At 37.2% G+C, this 20,904-nt stretch overlaps 1 protein-coding gene across 2 annotated transcripts in view; it reads left to right on the forward strand.

Moving 5' to 3' along the window:
* ARSJ (arylsulfatase family member J) overlaps window positions 1-20,904 on the forward strand; it is an 85,727-nt gene that overhangs the window by 44,582 nt on the left and 20,241 nt on the right. For both annotated transcript variants that reach the window (XR_006178739.1, XR_006178738.1), the window contains exons 4-5: window positions 672-817; window positions 6,552-8,741. The gene's annotated coding sequence lies outside the window, so the exon portion shown is untranslated. The remainder of the gene's footprint in view (window positions 1-671; window positions 818-6,551; window positions 8,742-20,904) is intronic.

Below are 20,904 nucleotides of genomic sequence, written 5' to 3' on the forward strand. Positions count from 1 at the left end.
TCTAGTATACAAGAATAATTGATCTCTTACTACTGTGCGTGTAGCTACCAAGGATTTGAAAATTACATTGAAATCTTTTCCATACTGTTCTGGCAGCAGAGAAGGGTGTCCATTGTAGGCATGGGGTAAAATAAAAGTAAATCTCCACAAACAAGAGTTTGCAGGGCCGTGGAAAGAGCATACAGCCCCAGCCTGCACGATGCCTTCAGCGACTCACAACCTTGCAGCTGCTCTCTTTAAACTCAGTTTCTTTGAGATTTGTACTGCCACTAGATTTTTTGAGTTCTCTTTGAAAGGAAAAAGGGCCAAATGATTAATTTTGCTTTTGATATCAATGTGAAAATGTGCTTGGCACCCTCCTGTGTTGAACAGCAGCATAAGAACAAAATGTGCCTGGTTTACATCAAACCTCCTCTGGGTTTCTGTAAGGGAGGAACATGTCATGCTGCTTCCACTCCCACCACTCTTCTCAACTTCTCACAGGTCAAGCTAGCGAGTCATTAACATGGAAGTCATTAAGCTTTTTAGCATGTGAGTGTGCCAAGCTCCACAGAACAAGTTTAAATGAAACAGTACATCTTCTGGTTTCTGTACCTTCTTTCCTACAACTTTCTTCCACAGTTTCACGAACTTGGGGTTGTACTAAAATCAGAAGATTTTCTCTATTGCAGGTTCAGCAGACTGAGATATCACTGACATCTGTTTCCTTCTTATCCACTCCTGCAAAGGCCAGCATCAGGACTTGTAGTAGAAGACAGTCCTTGAAGTCCAGCTAAAATCATGTCTTTCTCAAATTTGTCATGATTGCTGCCAAGAGGTACACAGGTTTATACATTAGACTTCTCAAATGCAGTGTCTTGCTAACAACACAAGCTTACTGGGTTGCTGTTTTCTGTATTTTAATTCCTATTTAATTACTTAAACCTAGTAAATTCTATTTAACTGAAGATAAAAGTTACTTGGCTAAACTTCAAAAAAAGCATCCAGATGTGATTAAAAGCAGAAAAGAATTTTAAAAATCTATTACTTCCCATTATACATCTCTTGTAATATTTAATATCTGAGTTAAAAAATATGTGTAACTCCTTTCTATTTTTTTTTTTTTTTCTGGCTACAGTGTGCTGCCTTTTGATGCATTTATTCCTAAGACTGAATAGTCCTTTGGCACCTGGTGTTTTCCTGTTTTGATTATACATCTGTACACAATCTTTAACTTTAAAAAAAAAAGAAGCCAAACAGTTGGGATCCTTACAGTGTTGCTATAGCATTGTATGGCACTTTCTCCAGTTCTCCAGAAACTGAGGCTTTTTTGCACACCTTCTTCAGTTTTTTGGTAGAGAAATATGAATGTCAGAGGTGAATACAACATTACAGTGTTAATTTCATTCAAGCTGTATGAAGGAACAAATACCACCTCCTCAGTAGTAAGGTGTAGACCTCTGCCTCTGATAAAATGCATGCCCTCTGTGACTCTTGAATTAAGGGTTTTCACCACCCTAACCATTAATTCTAGTACACCTTTATCCCTTGTTATATTCATTCTGTGCATCAGTTCAGGAGCGTTAGTAAAACACATTCTGTTGAATTTATGAAGTTTACTGAACTTATCAAGTAACTTTCATCACTTTGTGGCTGCCCTGACCCCTTGCTGTATATCACTCCACCAGCCTTTGTGTCACCTGCACATCTTGTCTGCAGTCATTTTGCATGGGTTGGACGCAGTACTCATTCCCATGAAAGTTTTTCCATTTCATCATGATCTCTAACCGCTACATTGAAGGCCAACCGATAAGCTTTTTGCCAGTGCAATTTGGTGTATGCTTTGTTTGCACCATCAGAGTTACAGTAGCTTGTTGATTGCTTAGTTCAAACAGCAAAACAATTTTGCACCAAACTGTGTAGGGAGCCTGAATCTCCTGTGGTGGATGGCAGCAGTAATGTTCAAACCTTGCCCTGCTGGCAGTACTGAGCCTAGAGCATCCCCTGCTGCTTTGGTCTCAGGATGGCACTTCCCAGCTTGGGAGCCCGGGAAGGGAAAGGGCTTCAGATCTGTGCATCTGTTGTTCAGTGTATCTCTTACCCCTTGTGTTTTTAATTCTTGCACTTGGAAAAACTTTTTTGAAACTTCCCTGAAAAAAGGACTTGGAGATTTTTTCAGAGCAATTCCATTCCTTATTTCAAGTTCCATAGCCTTTTTCCAAAAGCACTCTGGGCAATACAGAAGATGAAACTGTATCGATAGAGAGGATATCAAATACACTTATTATACTTTATATCCCCAAAATAACCTAATAGCACCCATGCTTATAATTCAGGGAAGATACAGAGTTCCTCCTCTAAGGTGTAAATTTTTCAAAACTCACTTTTTCTCTTTTCATGATTCATGGGAATAGTCCCTGTTTCATTTGCGCTTATTTAAACCACATGTATTAAATTTACTCAGACACGCTTCAGGGCAGCATGCAAGATGAGTGTTCTAACAGCTGCATTCTCCAAACTGTACATTTTGATCATGTAAGTGAATATTCAGTGCCATAAGATAGCTGCTTTCCATAGCCGTGGACAAATCTTCATTCTGATTTTCTTGGTTCTGAGTATGCCTGGTGATATATCATTGCTGAGTGATGAAATTTGCTCTGTCTTGCTGAAGCATTTAATGTGATGTGCTACCTAGTTTTTTCTTCAACTGTTCTCCTTCACTGTGCGTACTCTTGGTTTTGAGCACTTACTGTACGCTTACTAAATCTGCCCTTGCAGTTCACAGTGCAGGGCACTATGTCTGTCCCTGTTTTACCTACAGAAAATGAGACACAGGTTGTTCCAAGGTGACAGAGGAAGTCATTGGCAAAGGCTGGCAAAAGCCCAATGTCCTGAGCTGTAGCCTGATGTTTAAACCATAAGGTCAGCATTCCTCAAACACTTCATCAGATGTGCTCCACCAGAGTTTTGTAGCAGCAGTAGTTAAATCAGAATGCAGGTACTACTGGCTGTCTCTTAATTGCTTTGTGTAGCTGCTGCATACTGAATTTGGAGATGAAGAGAGCTAATGGATGCTAATGGATTGAGGGGGTGAAGACTATGTTCTAAAATACACTGCTAACTGTGTCCATGTTCTAGGTGGGAGGAGTGGAGAGTAGAGGAATACTCAGGGCTACTTAATAACTTGTGTCCTAAGACTTTCAACTGAATACAAGATGAGTTATGTTTTCCCCAGGATAATATCCAATATATTTGTAGAACTGTCTTCTAATTCTGTAATTTATTCTGTCTGTAACTACATCACAATATCATTTCGTCCATTCATTCACATTATATTTTCACTTGGTACTTTCTGAAAATAGAAACAAAAGTACAGTTGTGTACAAGGGTATCCACAGTGACAAAAAAACATTGTAAGCTTTAATAATGAAAAATAGGGCAAGCCTGACACTTTGCTATTCACAGGTCTAGGTGAGATATTTACTGGCTTAAATGAGTATTTCATGAATTACAAGTGTTGGTGCAACAGCAGTAAACCAAAATGGCTATTTATTTAATTAGGGAGGGAGATGTAAGAAACACTGTTGGAGGGTGTAGTATCACCAGCAATTGCTTTTATCCCCAGAGGTAAAGGCGTGTCAACAACTCTCTCCCTCATTGTCTCCTGAGAAAGAAACTCTCAGATGTGAAAGCTTGTTTCTAGTGCTGCCATGAAGATTTATCAATCCAGTGATCTAACTGTGTACAAATATCATAGCTCCATAGTTTACTTTAAAGAAAAAAAGAGTTGTGTTTCAATGTATATAAACTGTATATAAACTTACACTGCAAGATCTCAGTGATACTTTAGATATCTGCTATTCATTACAGTCCTGGTGGGTTTTTCCCAATTCCCTCAACTCTTGGTCTCATTTTCTGTTACTGTGTGTGTCTTTTTTGTCTTTCTCTTCATTTGCAATCATAAATTATTTTCATTATTTCCATTAAAAATAGTAATTCTGTTTGTAATTCTCAATCTGTATTGGTTCTGTGTTTATGTTTTGAAGCAGTGCAGATATTTCCTGATCTGTCATACACAATAAATAGGTTAGCCTGTGCAACTAGATGAAAGATTAAAATGGCAATTTGTTAGTTAGTTGAAGCACAAGCTTTTGCTAAATTATCCAGAATGTCTTTGCCTGACCATCTGTTTCAAACGGAAATGAATCTTTGGCTTTAATTATAAAACTCTTATGGGTATTATTTTTCTTCTTTTTCTAACTGAGTTAGAGAAAAAATTCCTTTTGGAAATTGCTTGAAATCTCCGTGTATTGTATGATGGTACGATTACCTGGATATAATAATATATTTTTATTAGCCTTCCTTTTAATAATTTTAAATCTCTTCCTGCACTTGCTGCAAGTTGAGGCAAAAGTCTGTTACCAAACTTTGTTTACAAACTTATTACAAGATACCATGTTATGAAGCAGTCCAAGTACAAAACATGTTAAACCATATGGAAAATCCACTGCAATTTTGCTAAATTGTTCCAATGTTTAATTACACAGATCATTAAAAGTGTGCACCCACTTTCTAATCTGTCTTTCTAACTTCGCCATCTGGTCCTCATACCATATTATAATTTTTCAGGCATTCCCCTTGAATTTATGTAGGCTAAGACCAAACACAAAAAGCTCCTACTTCAAGTGCTATTCTCCAACAAAGAATAACCTGTCTCAATGTGTATGCACTTTGTAGATATTTTTTAAAAGAAAGATGCAATTCTTGTTATTTTAAATTAAATGACTGTGTGGGAGGAGGAGGAGACTGGTGTGATCCTTTCTGGGGCTCTTAGCTTCAATTTTGTAAGGAGCACTAAGAGGAGCTCTCCTTTCCCTTCCTCTGGGTAGGGAGCATTCATGTTGTCAGCAAACCATTCTCCATTTGGTTTGTTCTAGCTGGGCTGGCCAACGTGCGTACTGCATCCAGCACATACTTTTCTGCCTACCCGTTCTGAATCATAGCACTGTCCTAACTTGCATCTTCTGTTGTGCAGGGCAACGACTTCTTTTTATGACCAAGAAAAAAAAAGAAAAACAAACTGAGTTTTACTTCATGGCACGTTTTCCAGCTTTGCTAGAGAACTTGGCCCTAGCGAGTAACTAAGACCTTGAGCAAAGAGAGGAATCTGCTTCCTGCCAAGCTGTCATCCTGAGCAGAGGCCAACTTGTAGCAGTTCAGTGTGGAGATGAGTCAGTGAAAAATGGACTTAGGTAAACACTGTTAACTGATGTTACAGAAATTTCTGCAGTCTCTCCAGAGAGAGCTGCCTTTATTTCTTCATCCAAGAACTACAGAACTGGGGAAATGTATGAAAACTCATAATGGAAATCCTAGGCTACGTGCTGGTCTTCTCATCACTTTTATCCCTTCAAATTTCAGTTCTTATCCGTCTTCATCATAATCTTTTTGTTCATGTCATCACAGTGCAGACATACACATAGCACTGGTTGTGAAAAAGAAAAACAAAAGTTCATTCTCTTGGAAGGAACTCTAATTTAGAATATGCCAGATTCCCTTTTTATCTTCTTGAAGGTATTTTCTCTCCAGAATGACCAAGGTTACTTTCACCAAAACATACTTTATTCAGATGGTCTCATAAAATTCTTAAATTAAAATCAGTATTGTTTTAAAATAAAACTTAAAAAGAGATTTTCTTCTTTCCCATAGTTAGCTTGTACTGTACAGAAATTGATCCTGGCAAGACATGCATAGTATACTTGCATTAAATAAAGACATTTGCTTTTTAGGTGAGAAGTTTCTCTACTCTTACATCATGGTCAGTTAGCTTGTACTTTTTAGTCCCGTTCAATGTTTTATACCACCTTTAATTTGTTGATGTGATTTTGTATCAATATGTTTAAGCCAACACAGCAGCTCCATAGCCATTGCTATCCCATGCAGAAGATAAGAATATATACTAATATGGGTTTATGTGGGGATACCAATATTCTCTTTGCCTGCACAGAGAGAATTGTCTTCCATTAAATTCTGCTTGACAGAAGATAGAGAATCCTTCCTGCGCACTTTGAAAGTGCTTGACTGTAGCACTTCTCTATTACCTTTGAATTGTGTTGGTCTGTCTGCCTTGTAATTTAGCAGGTTGATTTGTACAATCCTTCTGTCTAAGCACAACACTCAGACCTTGGATGTTATTTCCCAAAGCCTGTCATCTTAGTACTCCCTGCCACTGTTAAATCAGCCTGTGTGTTTGTTTGTTTTTTTTTCCTGTGTGCTGTCCCTTTACTGTGTTTGCACAGGAAGTATATCCACACTAAACATTTCATACAGCCTTTAAAGGAGTCCTAAGAAGTTTTAGCTGTTACTTTAGAAAACGGCAGAGGCAAATGTCTTCACACTCCTCCCTTCTCCTCCCCCTACCATTTCTGTACTATATTCAGTGAGTGAAAATGATTCACTGTGATTCATTCCCATTCCCTCCCAAACTGTGTCCTTCCCTGAAAAGTAATATATTTATTTTACTATTCTCCATGAATACTGAGATTGTGACTTCTTTCTTTTCTTTTTCTCAGAAGTTTAGCTGTAGTTCCTATAATGAATAGGCACCTGAGGAGCATGAGAATAAAGCTGGTATTTAATGTGGAACCAGCTCTGTTAACCTCTTGGAGAAAAATGTCAGCTCTTGGCAAAGGCATTCATGTTACTAGAATTGTTCAGCTGGACCTCACCGCTTCTAGGATATGAGATGGTGAATAATAGGATAAGAGAAGCAAGAGATAGAAGATATCTGCAGAGTTCTCTTCATGAAGACTGTGGCGTTACACTCTTGGCCTATGAAAAATGTACATCATTTGCTGGACAGTTGCAATGGGTTTCTGTGAAGCAGAAGAGCTGTTGATGCTTCATTCAATTCTGCATTTGTTTGAAGGAAGACCTCCAAACAGCAAAAGAATTCATCTGAATTTTTACACCATCAGTAGATGACTGTTAAACATGATGTATTCTCAGTTACTGTCTATGTGTGTTTCTAGTGCTAGGCAATAAAAGATAAGCCAAGAGATTTGCAAGCAATATCTTAATGATATTAGCACAGCGTGCAAAGTATGCAGCAAGAAGAGTCTGTTAAGAATGTTAAGAGTTAAGAGTGTGTTAAGCAACCTTATCCTAGAATTCAGGAACCTTTACTTTTCCATTAAAAAATTTGCTAAGTCTTCTCCTAAGGCCTTTGAGTGTTTGTCACTAGCATTAGGCCCTCTCTATCCATGTGGTCCTTAGAAAATGAAGCTTTGAATTTTTGTCTCAGATTCTATCTGCTACACATTGGATTGTGAAAAGTGTGCTCAGACTCATTAAATCTACAGGGCTTGGAAGCTGTCTTTGTGGTTATGCCACAAACAATATTGCATGCAGGACCAAAGTGCTGTAACTCTTTGGCATGAGGCACAGTGCATGCAAGAGCTTAGGAGCAGTCACGCAACCATCTCTTAACACATCTCCTGTTCTTCAGCTGCTGACAAAGAGGTGTTTTTTAAAAAAGTTATAAGTTAAACAGATGTCCTTGGAGAGGCTGAAGACGAAAATATTTCTCAAGTGAGCAATTTCACTCACAGAGAATGGAAGCTGTTTTGGTAGGTTGCTACAGGTAGCGAGGAGCAGAACTGCAGTGCTGTTTCCTGTTTTGTGGTTAAAATACAATACAATACCTGATGCGGAGTGCTTAAACACATAGAGGATAAAGTCCTATAGGACTTAATTTTCACAGGCCAAGATGGGACAGTCCGTGTACAAATGTGCATAAGCGAGCTGTGCTACTGCACCACTTCAATTACTTCTACCTCCAAGTGGAGATCCAGAGGCACTATGAAATCTACAGACTGGATGATTTTGAACCTTTTTTCAGAGAAGTTGTGAATGCCAGTAAATAAATAGCAGATAAAGTAGAAACAACTTCTATGCCACTGTTGGTGGATGGCAGGGAAAAGCAAAAAGAAATATTACGTAGGAAATTATTAGTTGGTGAAGGGAAGGGGAAAAAAAGAGAATCTTTTCATTTCCTTAAAGGTGCTTATTTCTTGAATTTAACACAGCTAACTTGACATATTCTTTCTTGAAAAAAAAAAAAGAACCTCTGCCTCTCATTTGCCTTTGCATTACTTTCATCTTGAGTGTGAAATTCCAAGTTACTGTGAAAAAGCTGCCCTACGAATATTCTTGGCAATACTGCAAGCAGAAAGTACAGGAAACCTCACAAGAGAGTTTGTTCCAGCAGCACTGCCATCCACGTTTCACAGCTGCAAGGACATTCAAAGTCAGTCTAAATACCGTCTTTTCCCTTGTACAGAATCTTGCTGAAGTGGAAGTACCTGGGACCTGAAAAGTTTAACAAAGTTATGGCAGAATCACAAACTGCTGAAATAAAGTGGAAAGGAAAAGTCATCCATGAGAAAAAAGTTTCACAAACCATTTCTCTGCTGTTTATTGTTTCTACATTTCAGAGAAGAGAGACCGTGGGGAACATATAAGGCTGTATGTGAATACCTGGAAAAGCCCAAACCGTGTTGATTTTGCCATCAAAATACAGAAGCCTTCAGTGCTGAAACAGCATTAGAGTCTAGAGGGAATAGATGTGATTCAAAGCTTTCTTAGCTGATTTCACCTTATGTTCAACTACCGTCACTCTTGAGTGACACAGAAGCTCAGCCTTGGCTTATACATACTGTGCTACAGTTGCTGAAGCTTCTCAGGGTGCCCCTAAAGGAAAGGTAATATTGCTGAAAATATTCAAAGAAATATATTGACATAAATGCTTTTCTGTTTGGTTTTAACACCCATTTTGCTTTAATTTTGCTATATAACTAAAACTTTTAAGCTTGTTGTTTTTAGAATAATTGTTATTTTTGGCAATAGATGTTTTACTTATTTTTTAATGTTACTGAACTTTCTCAGTTCTCTGCTGGAATTGAAAAATCTTTGTTTCTAATCCTAAATTTGCTGTTTAACCCATTTGTGTGTTCAGTTAGGGAAAATCATCCAAGAGGCCTGCTACAGTTTTAAGAAAGTCTGTATAGCAGTGTGAATGTCTGTGTGTGCAAACAGTGAAGCATATGTTTTTGGTAATTTTAATGCAGAAACACAACTTATTATTTTCCAAAATATAAAATTGGAATAATTATTTTCAGGGCGCATTTTGCCAGTCATATTGAATACTGAGTAAAACTTCTCTGTAAATGTGAAGGTCTGGCTCAATAACTTGGAATACTCTTCTACTAGCCAGAAATAAAGCAGTAAATGGACAAATTCTAGACTGCTGAATTTACTGTAAGTAAAATGTAATCTCTAAGTAAGAATGACTGCTAATAAGCTTGAGCCTAATTGGCACAGTATTCAGAAATGAAAAGCTTACCTCAGCACTAAGAGTAAATTGAGTATAGAAATATAATTTTTGTGCACCTCTGTTCCAACTTTTGAGGATAAAGCACTGTGCAAAAAAATGCATTCTGGAGCCTGCCTTCACTTTGTGATGCTCCCACTCCACTTTGATTCAGAGGGAAGTTCATTAATAGCATAGAATCTAAGCTAGGTCACAAAATTACAGAATCATAGAAAGGCTTGGGTTGGAAGGCACCTCAAGGATCATGAATTTCCAACCCCCCTGCCACAAGCAGGGCCACCACCCTCCCCATTTAATACTAGACCAGGCTGCCCAGGGCCCCATCCAAAGTAGCCTTGAACACCCCAGTGGATAGGACATCCACAGCTTTTCTGGGCAGCCTGTTTCACCTGATATCCAGTCTAAACCTTGAGCTTAAAATCATTCCCCCTGTCCTGTCACTGCTTACCCTTGTAACAAGTTGATTCCCCTCCTATTTGTAATCTCCTTTTGAATACTGGAAGGCAGCAATGAGGTCTCCTCGCAATCTTCACTTCTCCAAGCTGAACAAGCCTTTGTCAAAGGAATGTATCAAACTGTAATAAGTCAAAGTGGAAGAAATGTCTAGTATTAAGCTTCTGAGACAGCTTTTACAATATATTAAACCCATGATTAAAAAAACTAAATGTATTCTTAAGGTGTTTCAGGAATAGGAGATTGCAAAGCATGACTTTCAAACAGAAAATGGTAATGATGTAGAAGTGAAGTTCTTGATTGCACTAAAATAATCCTCTTTAAGAATTTTCCTGATTGTCTTGACCTTTTCTTTTTCTCACTTAGCTGATCTGCATGTGATGAGTTACTAGTTGAACTGGGTTTATTAAAAAAAATGCTCAAAAAGCAACCCAAGAATGGTGTAAGTGAAAACAGACAACAGAAGATGGCTATGCTAGAACAACAATATTCATGACTAAAGAAATATTAGATAGCAATCTAAATAGGGCACTGGGGAAAACATTAGGAAGAGAGAGTATACATTTTTTCCATCTGTTACCATTATTTTCACACAGTCACACGTGCACACTATGTTTGCAATTAAATTGACACATGACAAAATAAAAAAGGATCTGGTAAAAATTCTGGTGTTGAAAGAAAAGTGTTTCTTGTACATAACACGCACACACATGAGCACACACAAATGGCTGTCAGTTTTTGTTGTTAATAGTAATCTTAGTAGTCTTCGTTACGTTGTTTGTTTTTTTGCAAATGGAAGTATGAAATCTCTAAATTAAGCCGTATTAGTCAATAAGCTATCAAAATAAAATAATATTCTGTGTAGTTGCATTTTACATAGCTGGACTGATGCAGTAAGGATAATAATTAAATGTATATATTAGGGAAAAATATGCAATATTTTTATCCTCTTATTTATATAATTTCAGAACTCAGTTCCATTTTTTCTGTCACAGCATCTGTGCCAGGTACTTCAGAACAAGATGCAAGAACCTACCTATAACTTTCCATGCTGACTGTTGTTGTATTTCCCAGTAGTTACATACTCGCCTAAATCACTCTACATGGCATTTAATAGCACGAAAATGTGATAATCTTGATAACTCTATAAATATTGCATTCCTCCTTGTAAGTTTTGTTGCTGGATTTGGCGACTTCTGGTAACGCTGAGTTTCACAGTTTAGTTACTATGGAGAGATATTTTTGTGTCAGTTTTGATTTTCGCACCCTTAGCTTAATTGCATATCATCATGTTCCTGCACCATGAGGTACAGAGACAGAAGCTTCCGACTTCTGTTCTCCCAGTGCTTCTGCAGCACGCTTCAGGATATCAGGTGGCAAGTGCTGCACAGACAGTCTGCTATGGGCTGTCTTGTCACTTAATACAAAGGCATTACAACATTAGTCTGTTCCTGAGTGTATTCCTCACACATCCCATCATCATAGAAGTGCTTTTTTTCACAGTTGCATACTTTTCAGATATTGCAGTAGAGTTTATTATGAAGTATCAGTGAAGTATCACAAAAGGTGTGCTGTTTAGAAAGGGATTTAATTTACTAAATACATAAAACATTAAAGAAACTTAACCTTTTTTGCTTCCAGAGTGGTTACAGCATCACACATACACTTGCATCTTTTTCTATGATTTTACCTTTTTTTCTTGTTCCTTTGATTTCCTTGTGTGTAAAATGAATCACTCATGCTGAAAATGAACCATGACAGTGGAAGTACTGAGAACTCTTAAAACCTACAAGATACAGTGGGAAGGGAGATCTATCTGGAGGCAGAAGATATCCTTCAGCACTTATCACATATACCTTGATTATTTACTTTTGTTTTAAGGAGCTGCTTGAGTGTTGTTTTAGGTTACATCAGTGTAACTGTCATGCTTGATTTGTGTACATATTCTTGTATTAGCAGTTGTACAAAATTATAGAGGAAAAAAAGATGCCTGGCAATTTCCTAGTAAGTACAGGAAATTGTTGTTACATGCCATTTGTCTTGCTGTGAAACTACTAGGAAAATGCTGGTGAACAAATGTCAGATCTGAGCATCTTTATCTCCTATTCATAACATGGGTTGCTGGCTTTGACTGCCCACTTCAGATCTAAAGCAAAAGTTTGGCAAATGCAGGAGCAAAAAGATCCCAGCTACAGAGGGAGAGCTGCATCTTAACACAACAAAAGCTCCAGGCAGTGAGGTAGGGTTTGGTACTATTAAGTGTAATGTCCAAGGAAGTGAACTGTAATAGGTGAAAGTTACCAGATACTTGCATTCACTGCATATGGAAACAGTATTCTAATATTGTTTTCATATGTTGCATCTAATCAAGTGTTTTCTTTCCTGGAAAGTGTGAGAGTTTAAGTTGGGAGTGATGATAGTTTTTTAAAGGAGTCAGTGATTCCTAGTATAAAGAGTAGTTGACGTAGCTGGCCTATTCAGGCAAAATACCAAGAAATTGGTAGACAGGTAAGAGATGCAGAGACATTCACAGATTTTAAGCTCAGATCCTGCGTTACTAACATATGGTGAAGCTCCTGTTTAATTGGTGGTCTAGGGTCAAAATGAAGCTTTACATCTTCAAAAGATTCTGTTATGCTTTTCTACAGCAATGCCTTAGCACTGCATAAAAGCAGGTTCTTCCTGCTGGCTTAGACAAACATTTTTCCTACTGCAAACAATTTGCAGTAAATAGAACTGCACTGAGTTCTGCAGACTTTGGATTAGGTATGAAATGCTGCAGTTTGAAATGGTTATCTGTACGCTTGAGCAAGGACAGCACAGAGTTCTCCTCAGCTTCATTACGAAAGTCTTATCTACAGAAAGATCCGGAGTCTCCATTATTGCTTGGAAAGTGTCAGTGTGGACTAGTAAAACTAGTGGGATTTTTCTTAACTTGGCTGGAATCATCGTAATGACTCTCAGTATGCAATCATAATTTCCCCTTCGAGTTAGGAGGGTAAGAGTTAAGAGAGCTCAAATCCTGTATTATTTTGGGCAGCTGTGAAGGAAAGTATTTTGCATTTGGTTGGGTGAAATTACTTGAACATGTATTTTAAACTGAAAGAGTTTGCTAAATCAGTGATCTAAATTGAAACTAAAATAGTGATTCACAAGCTTGTAAGATTTCCCTTAATTTGATCAAGGAGGGAGGGAGGGGAATAACTCCTCAACTAAAGAGTTCTTAAAAATTGAGTTGACTATATTTCCAGGTTTTTTTTAGGCAATTGGCTATTGTGCATTTTCAATGAAACTGAAAATAATTATTTCTAGAAAGTGAATCAAATCCTTGTTTAATTCATGTAGTGATCTGAATATTAGGACTGCAACATTTCCCATCAGATTTCAGTGGAATAGCTATTGAGTTTATGTAAACTGTCAAGAGTTATTAGGCTTCCTGGTTTCCATAGTATTTGAAGCTGAGTTGCTGAAGCCTAAAGTTAAAGGGAACTTCTGCATGCAGCTTGTAGACAATGTTCAAAAACATTTATAGTTGAGAATAATGCAAAATGAGGGTAAGTGAAAAAGATTACGTAATATCAGGAATGTTATAAATTGGCGATCTTTATATGGAAGAACAGAGGTGAGTGTACAAGTGGTGAATGAAATGTCAGTTTATTGCATTGATTTCCATATTTAAATCCAGCACATATCTAAATACTGCTTTGACTGAGACTTAAGCACATATTGTAGATATCTGCAGAAGTGTTAGAGGCCAGAATGTTGTCCAGAGCCACAGTGAGTGTGCTGCATTCAGCACAAGAAAATGTAATGCTTTTGCTTCCAACATGAAGTGGTCCTGGAGATTTACTTGTTCCATTTTTACCACTGCTTCTTTTCTTTTGATTCCTGCAATAAGAAATGTGGGAATGGTGTTTATCTCCTGAGCAAGACACAGCAAACAGTAAGAGGGAACATCCGTTCTGTCAGGTGGTGGCTATGAAAATACTATTCTACCTGAAATAGCAGTAATCTATGTTTTATGGCTCAGTGTTAAATTTTTCCCTGTCCCAGACAGAGTCAATTTCATTTGTTCTGTTGGAGGTTGTCAAGATGATTTGCATTTCTTATGCTCTTACTTTATAGCTTCTACAAACAAGCAGCAAATTTCAGCAGCTGTATGGCTGCTGCAGTCCTTCTAGTATTTACATTATTAAAAAAAAAAAAAAAAAAAAAAAAAAAGGAAGAGAAGGGAAGAGAATATCTGGGGAAAAGAGAAGGGAAAAAACCTTTGAAGCTGTAGAAAAAAATAATTATGGTTTTCTGAATACAGAAAATTAAATTTGTTGTAAAAGGGTCAAATACAATGAAATGAAAAGAAAACCAAAAAAACTATACCAGATAAGACGTGTACCTATTGTTCTGTAATTTTATGGTTTAATCCATCTGTCTTTTTCCAGGAAGTACCTCACATGCAATGATTATTACTAGTGGCAGCTGTCATTTTGTTGGTAGTTCCTCCCAAATTGCTTAAGGCAAATAGATAAACAAGCCTGCTTCCCTACTATTGTTAGTTTTTACTTGTTCAGTTATTTTTTTTTCTTTATGTCAAAACTCTTCTCTGATCAACACTCTCAAGATTAGGAAATTCAGACACAATTTTGGAATCTATATGGACAATTTAGTATTGGCTCATTTGTATCGAGAAGCCTATGTAACATTTTTGTAGAACGATCCCCCCATCAAATAGGGAATGGCTACAGATATGGCCTTTCTCTGCCTAATCTGCCTACAGTAAAGGGAAAGTGATAATACTAAATATTTCTTGCATTACCCGTCATCAGTCTGTCACTTTGAAAAGTGAGAAGCATCAGCTAAATGAATTATTTTCATAGCAATTCCCCTTTGCAAGGTTGATTAGATTATTCTATCTCTGCGTTTAAAAAAAAAAAAAAAAAGGAAAATAAGTATCCATCTGGCAGAAAAATTGCATTGCTTTCACCAAATGACTCATTTATATTTTATTGTTTTAAGAGATTTCCTCTGTACCTGTTTAATACATGATGTATATATCTAGAGCATTGTCAAAATACGAAACTTTAAAAATGTTGACTGCGGGCTTTTATATTTTCAAACAAGATCACAGAGTAAGCAGTTTTAGTCAAAAAGAAATTAACGGCTCACTCCTAGCACAAGCTGATCAGGTTTTTACAGACCATTGGCTATTGCATAGATACTAATATCTGTCCTAATACTTGCTTTTAAGAAAAAGAAAGTATTTGTAAAAGTTTGCAAACAAGATTGTAGCAGTGGTTCACCTGTGTTCTTGCAAATGAGTCTTACTATTCAAATCAACAGTATTAGGTGCAAGTTATAGAATCATAGAATCCTTAGAGTAGGAAGGGAGCTCTGAAGGCCATCTAGTCCAACTCCCCTGCAACAAACAGAGACATCCACAGCTAGATCAGATTGCCCAGGGCTTCATCCAGCCTCGCCTTGAAAGTCTCCAGTGACAGGGCATCAACAACATCTCTGGACAACCTGTTCCGCTGCCTCACCACCCTCACGGTAAAATAATTTTTCCTTATATGCAACCTATATCTAACCTCTTTAAGCTTGAAACCATTTACTCTTGTTATATCACCACAGACCATGCTAATGAATCTGTCCCCTTCTTTCCTATTGCTCCCCATTAGATACTGAAAGGCCACTATCAGGTCACCTTGCAACCTTCTCTTCTCAATTGTTTGTGTATTACTTCAATGCTTCTAACACTTGACAGCAAAATCCTCAACTGTCTGCTTGATGGCTATGTCTTCACATTTCAGCTTATTCAGAAAGACCAGCATGCTTCAAGCATACCACTTGCACAGAGGATGAAAACAGCTCTAGAGTAAGTGTAGTTCACCAAGTATGGAGCCAGAATAGAGTCTCATTTGCTAATCAATACCAAATCTAAACTAGACTTGTAAGCATAAGGAAAGTATGCAGGGGCCATCAAAATTAACTGTACTTGAGCGTAAACTGTTGAAAAGCTAAATCTCTTTAGGGAAGGATTTGTGAAAGTGGAGTATTCTTCAGGGAACCATGCAAATCTGCATCGCAGTAACTTGTTTCCTGAGGTCTCCTTAGGGATCGTAGATAGTTTATAGAAAAGCTGTATTTTTTTGTAGCTACACTGCATATACCAGCTGCAAAAAGTTCCTTCTTGACTACATTCCATAAACATGGTTACAGAAAATTCTCATGTTCTTATTTTCATTTCCTTTCATTTCCTAGTAGTTCCATAGATTACATGAGCAATGATAGAAAATAATATGGATGAATCTGCATATTTATCCCTCTTTACACTGAGAATGCATGCTGTATGCTAATTAATTGCAAGAATATATGCAATTTTATGAGAAATGCTAGAAAGGACATTGTAAGATTGATCTAATTTGTGCATGTGTTTGGTGGAATGTACCAAGGGAGCTTTGAGTGCAAGCACGAGCTCACTCTTTGAGGAGATCCTAGGTATCTAAGAGTGGACAGACCAGAGATTTAATTTCTCTTCTTATCTTTACTAGTGTTGTTGCTTGGGAATTGTGGTACTCTTGTCAATACAGGGAGAAGGTCTTTTCTTTCAAAGCAGCAGCACAATAAAAGACAGCAAAACCTGACCTCATTTGTTGATAGCAGTGCTGAGATGAACTGCAGCTCTGACCTAATTCTCCAGCATTACAATTATCTGCTGTAATGGGACCACTTTACTTTTCAAATCCAGGATTATAGTACTTTGAGATTTAGAGAAGTTACTCCTTTCTCATTTCAGGCCTTGTTATTTCAGAGACAAGCTAGCATGAAAAATGAGTGAATGAATGGAACAAGCATGTGGTCAGCTCATCATCCTGACATTCACGAGAATGTATTTTTAATATATAGATGTATACACAAACATAGTTTTGTTCATTTATGTGCACAGTTCCTATATATAAATAAGTATAAATATAGTGTACCTTCTCAGAATGATCCAAACTGAGATCATATCATGAGGAATCTGGGTTTTGTTAATTTGAGTGGCAGATGTGCAAGGTGATGGGCATCTCTACATAACAGAGGAACTCTAAATATAAAAGAATTTAGAAATAAAGTTCTTACATTTTCAGTACTCAAGCTGTTGGTGATAGAAGTTGACATAATTGCCTTAAAGTTCATTTAATACCTTTTTTAATCAATGGAAGGAAACTGAATATATTATGAACTGGTATTTGATATTTATAATATAACATTAATCTTTTTTTCCTCATTATTAGCAGTATATCCAGTCTCACAAAACAAACTTTCTTTCCCAAGTTTCCTATTTATCTATATTACAAAAATGAATGGAAAATGTTGTTACGTTTTCATCAAGTCAGTTTTCCTTAGTAGATTTTCAATCTTCAAGACATATCATTCATGTTTGTTGTTTTTTTCCACTTGGAATGCTATTCATAGCATCCACTGCAATACTGAGCTGGTAACAGACACTGAGTGCTGCTAAGCCCAGCCATGCAGAAATCATGAATCAGATTCTCACTAAGCATATGATCAGCTCAAACTCTGTTTTCAGGACAAATTATAAATAAATAATAAATCATTTATCTTCTGCTTTTTGATACATTGTAAGCTCTACCCCAACTCAGAAGCAGTGATAAAATTCTTAAAATCACCATTCTTACACAGTCATATATCAACTGTTATAAACTTAACTCTCTAGTTTCAGCAATTTAATATGGTATTCATTTAGGCAGTTCATTCTACAAACATTGGACTTATTCTATCCAATGAATTTATTCTGTCTGCCTTCAGTTTGGATGGAAAAAAACGAAAACAGAAAGCCCTGTTTTGGTCACAAACTTACTCTATGCAAGGTGATCAAATAAAATGGTTGTTCAGGGCTTGTTTTTGCCCTGTTGCCTTTCATCCTTGTCAGGAAGATGCTAGAAGCACCATCCACAGAATACATGAATTTTAAAGAGTGAAAGCCTTTTAAGGTTTGCAGAAGGCTGAGTTCAAGCAAGGATAAGAAAGTAAACTATAACTTGAGTTCTTCTTAGTAAGGGGCCTCATTTGTTTTTGATTCCTATGTGAAGACATTAAGTTTTGCTGCAAGGGGAATGGTACTCAATGCAGTTTTGAGGAAGACATTTATGGCTCCATCCCTGGAGGGCTGACATGCAGGCTAAGCATCTGCTAGCTTCAGCTAAATATGCAGGAGAGAATAAAAGTATTTGGAAGAGCATTAGAATGAACCTTGGCCAAGGCAGCTGAGAAGGATGAAATATTGCTGCTGTTATTTAAATTACTTAAAGAAATTTAAATCTTCTCCTGTCCTTCTCCATCAAGGTAGCAAAGAAGAGATTCAGATTCCACTAATGGAAAGTTTTAGAATAGAAGGGATCGAGAGACACTGCCATAGTTTGCTCAAAAATGAGACAGAACATTTTCATTATTCCTAAAGGCTTTTATTCAAGACATAGAGAAGGTGGGTACATTTAAAGCGAAAACATATTTTTGCTATAAAAATGAGAAGGTATGTGAAAATCTCCGCACTAACTATAAAAACAAAGCAAACATTTCCCTTATAGTCTGAACAAAACAACTGAGAAAATATATCAGAAAAGGTAAATGAATACAGAATTATCTATTCAGTTTTGGTTCTCATCTCTCTGGGGTATTTCATTTACTCTTTGAATCTTATCGATCTTAGCAGCAATAGTACATGTTTCCTAGGAAGGAGTGATCTATCATTTTATTCTTACACATTAATACATTAAGATATCTTCCACTATATAATCATTGGCATATTTTTTAGTGTTTATTGTCATAATAAATTACTTTTTTCCCCAGTAAAATAGTTACTATCAAGGTCAAGACTACTTATAAATATATCTAATATTTAGTAATCATTCACCTTGTATTCAAACAAAAGACTTAAAAACATCATCAGAGATCTTGATGCTGGGACGATTGCAGTTTTCCTAAAGATTTCATGATAGATTACAGTTTCAATTAGAAGAAATGCACCTTTAATCTGATCATCCAGTTGGGCCAAGCTGGAAGCACTCAGAAATACAACAGACCCTCCTGTCTAGCCACTCTATAGACTGTGATTCCAGCTGGATACACTGTGTACACAGTGTACGCTTTTCATGAATCCAGGTAAAAACACAAATATCAAAACGAAGGTTGCCGAGAGGGTGAAGGGTAACAACCATTTTATTTGATCACCTTGCATAGAGTAGGTTTGTCCTGTAACAGGACACATCTTTTCAAGTGTCAATACCTCAGAAGCATCACTGATTTCCAAGTCAGATAGGGCTTAATCTGAGCTAAATTTCACCCACAAATCTGTTGTTTCATATCTGCTTTAAACCATAGTTTTCTAGAGTTGTGCTTGGGATACTTCTATTACCTGTAGTGTATTAATTTGCTCATTGAGGTTGTGAATTGCCTGGTGAAGTTGTGGATGCCCCCTCCCTGGAAGCACTCAAGGCCAGGCTGGATGGGGCTTTCAGCAACCTGGTCTAGAGGGAGGTATCCCTACCTATAGAAGGGGGTTGTAACCAGATGATTTTAATGGTCCCTTCCAACCCAAACAATCTGTAATTCTATGATTCTGTGCAGGACAGACAGGTGAAAATGTATGTATCCATTTGTACAAACATTATGTAAGAACTAATTCTGTTTTACACAGTGCAGTGTTTTGGAGTATGAAATTTTAACCAAAATAGGAAAAAAAATGCTATTAACAGTGGAACTGGTCAGGTTTTAAATGGCAAATGCTGACTAAAACCAAGTATGTTTGAAGTCTGAAGCGTGTGTCCCTGTTCTCATTTCTTCCCTGGTAGCTCAAATGGTAGTTCTTAAAGAAGAGGAAAGAAAATTGTGTTCACCATCTGTTATCTGACATTTGAGAAAAAGTCATTGTTTGACCAGTAATGAGATGGTTAGCAGCATTTGGGCTATAAATCATTAATTTGCAAAGCTGGTGTATTTTTAAAGGCAAAACAGATAATGCCCTATATAGAAATGACCACATCACCCAAAACACAGAGCCTCATCCAAGCATTAAAATGCAAAACAGATGGAGGAAATGTTTCGAGGGAATATACATGGGAGTGGGGGGTGAAATTGTGAAATATAAGGAAAAAAAACTCTGCCAAACTCAACAGGACTGTAGAAAGCGTTAATAACCCAGGGATTATCTTTTCCAAAACTATATAAAAGATTCTAGGAACTGTGAAGAGAGACATTCTCCTAACATAAGCGTCTAATCAGGAAATACCATTTACCAACATGAGATTATCCCTGAAAGATGAAATCTGAAAAGATTTCTCATCCTAGTTGCATCAACTTTCTAAGGATCAAGTTTAGAAAAAACACCCTGAAGCTGACATGACAGCTTCACAGAGTAACCAAAATGAAAAGCGAACAAACAAACAACAACAAGAAAAAAAAACAAAAACAGATGTTCTGTATTGTGGAAGATTTCATGTTAATGAACCATATGAATTATATAAGCAAAGGATGGAGGGGGAAAAAAAAAAGATCATTTGAAGGCCACGAGCTAGATCACAAACATGCTAGCCACTGTGAAAATGTGGGGCATTAACAAGCTCCTACTCCATAGAGTTTAAGCTGTAAATAGAAATCAGGTGGTGAAAGTGGCTGAATACACTCAAGGAGGAGTGTTGTAGAAGTAAAACTAATAGGCATTCATGATTGTTTCCTTAGCTCCTAGGCAGTTTACCTGGGAGGAGATTATGCAACAAAATAAAGTGAGAAAAAATAAAGAGTGGGACTGAGATCACCACTAGGGGTTGAAAGTATGGAACAGGAGCAGTGAGAAAAGACAGAGTACTGCATAACAGAGCAAGACTGAAGGGGCTGCCTACATCCTGGCTTGTCCATGCGTGCAGCTATTCCTGGGGCTTAGCCCTCTATGGCTTCAGCTTCGGGTTTTTCCAGGGGCTTATGATGAAGATGACAACAAAGATGCTATCTGAATCCAACTTGGTTTGAATGGTGTGTTGTATAACCAAGATGTTATAATTGCAATATAATCAAAAGAGTAAGGC

The sequence above is a fragment of the Lagopus leucura genome, unplaced genomic scaffold (assembly GCF_019238085.1).
Source record: "Lagopus leucura isolate 7727_CA_CO unplaced genomic scaffold, USGS_WTPT01 Super-Scaffold_100004, whole genome shotgun sequence".
NCBI lineage: Eukaryota > Metazoa > Chordata > Aves > Galliformes > Phasianidae > Lagopus > Lagopus leucura.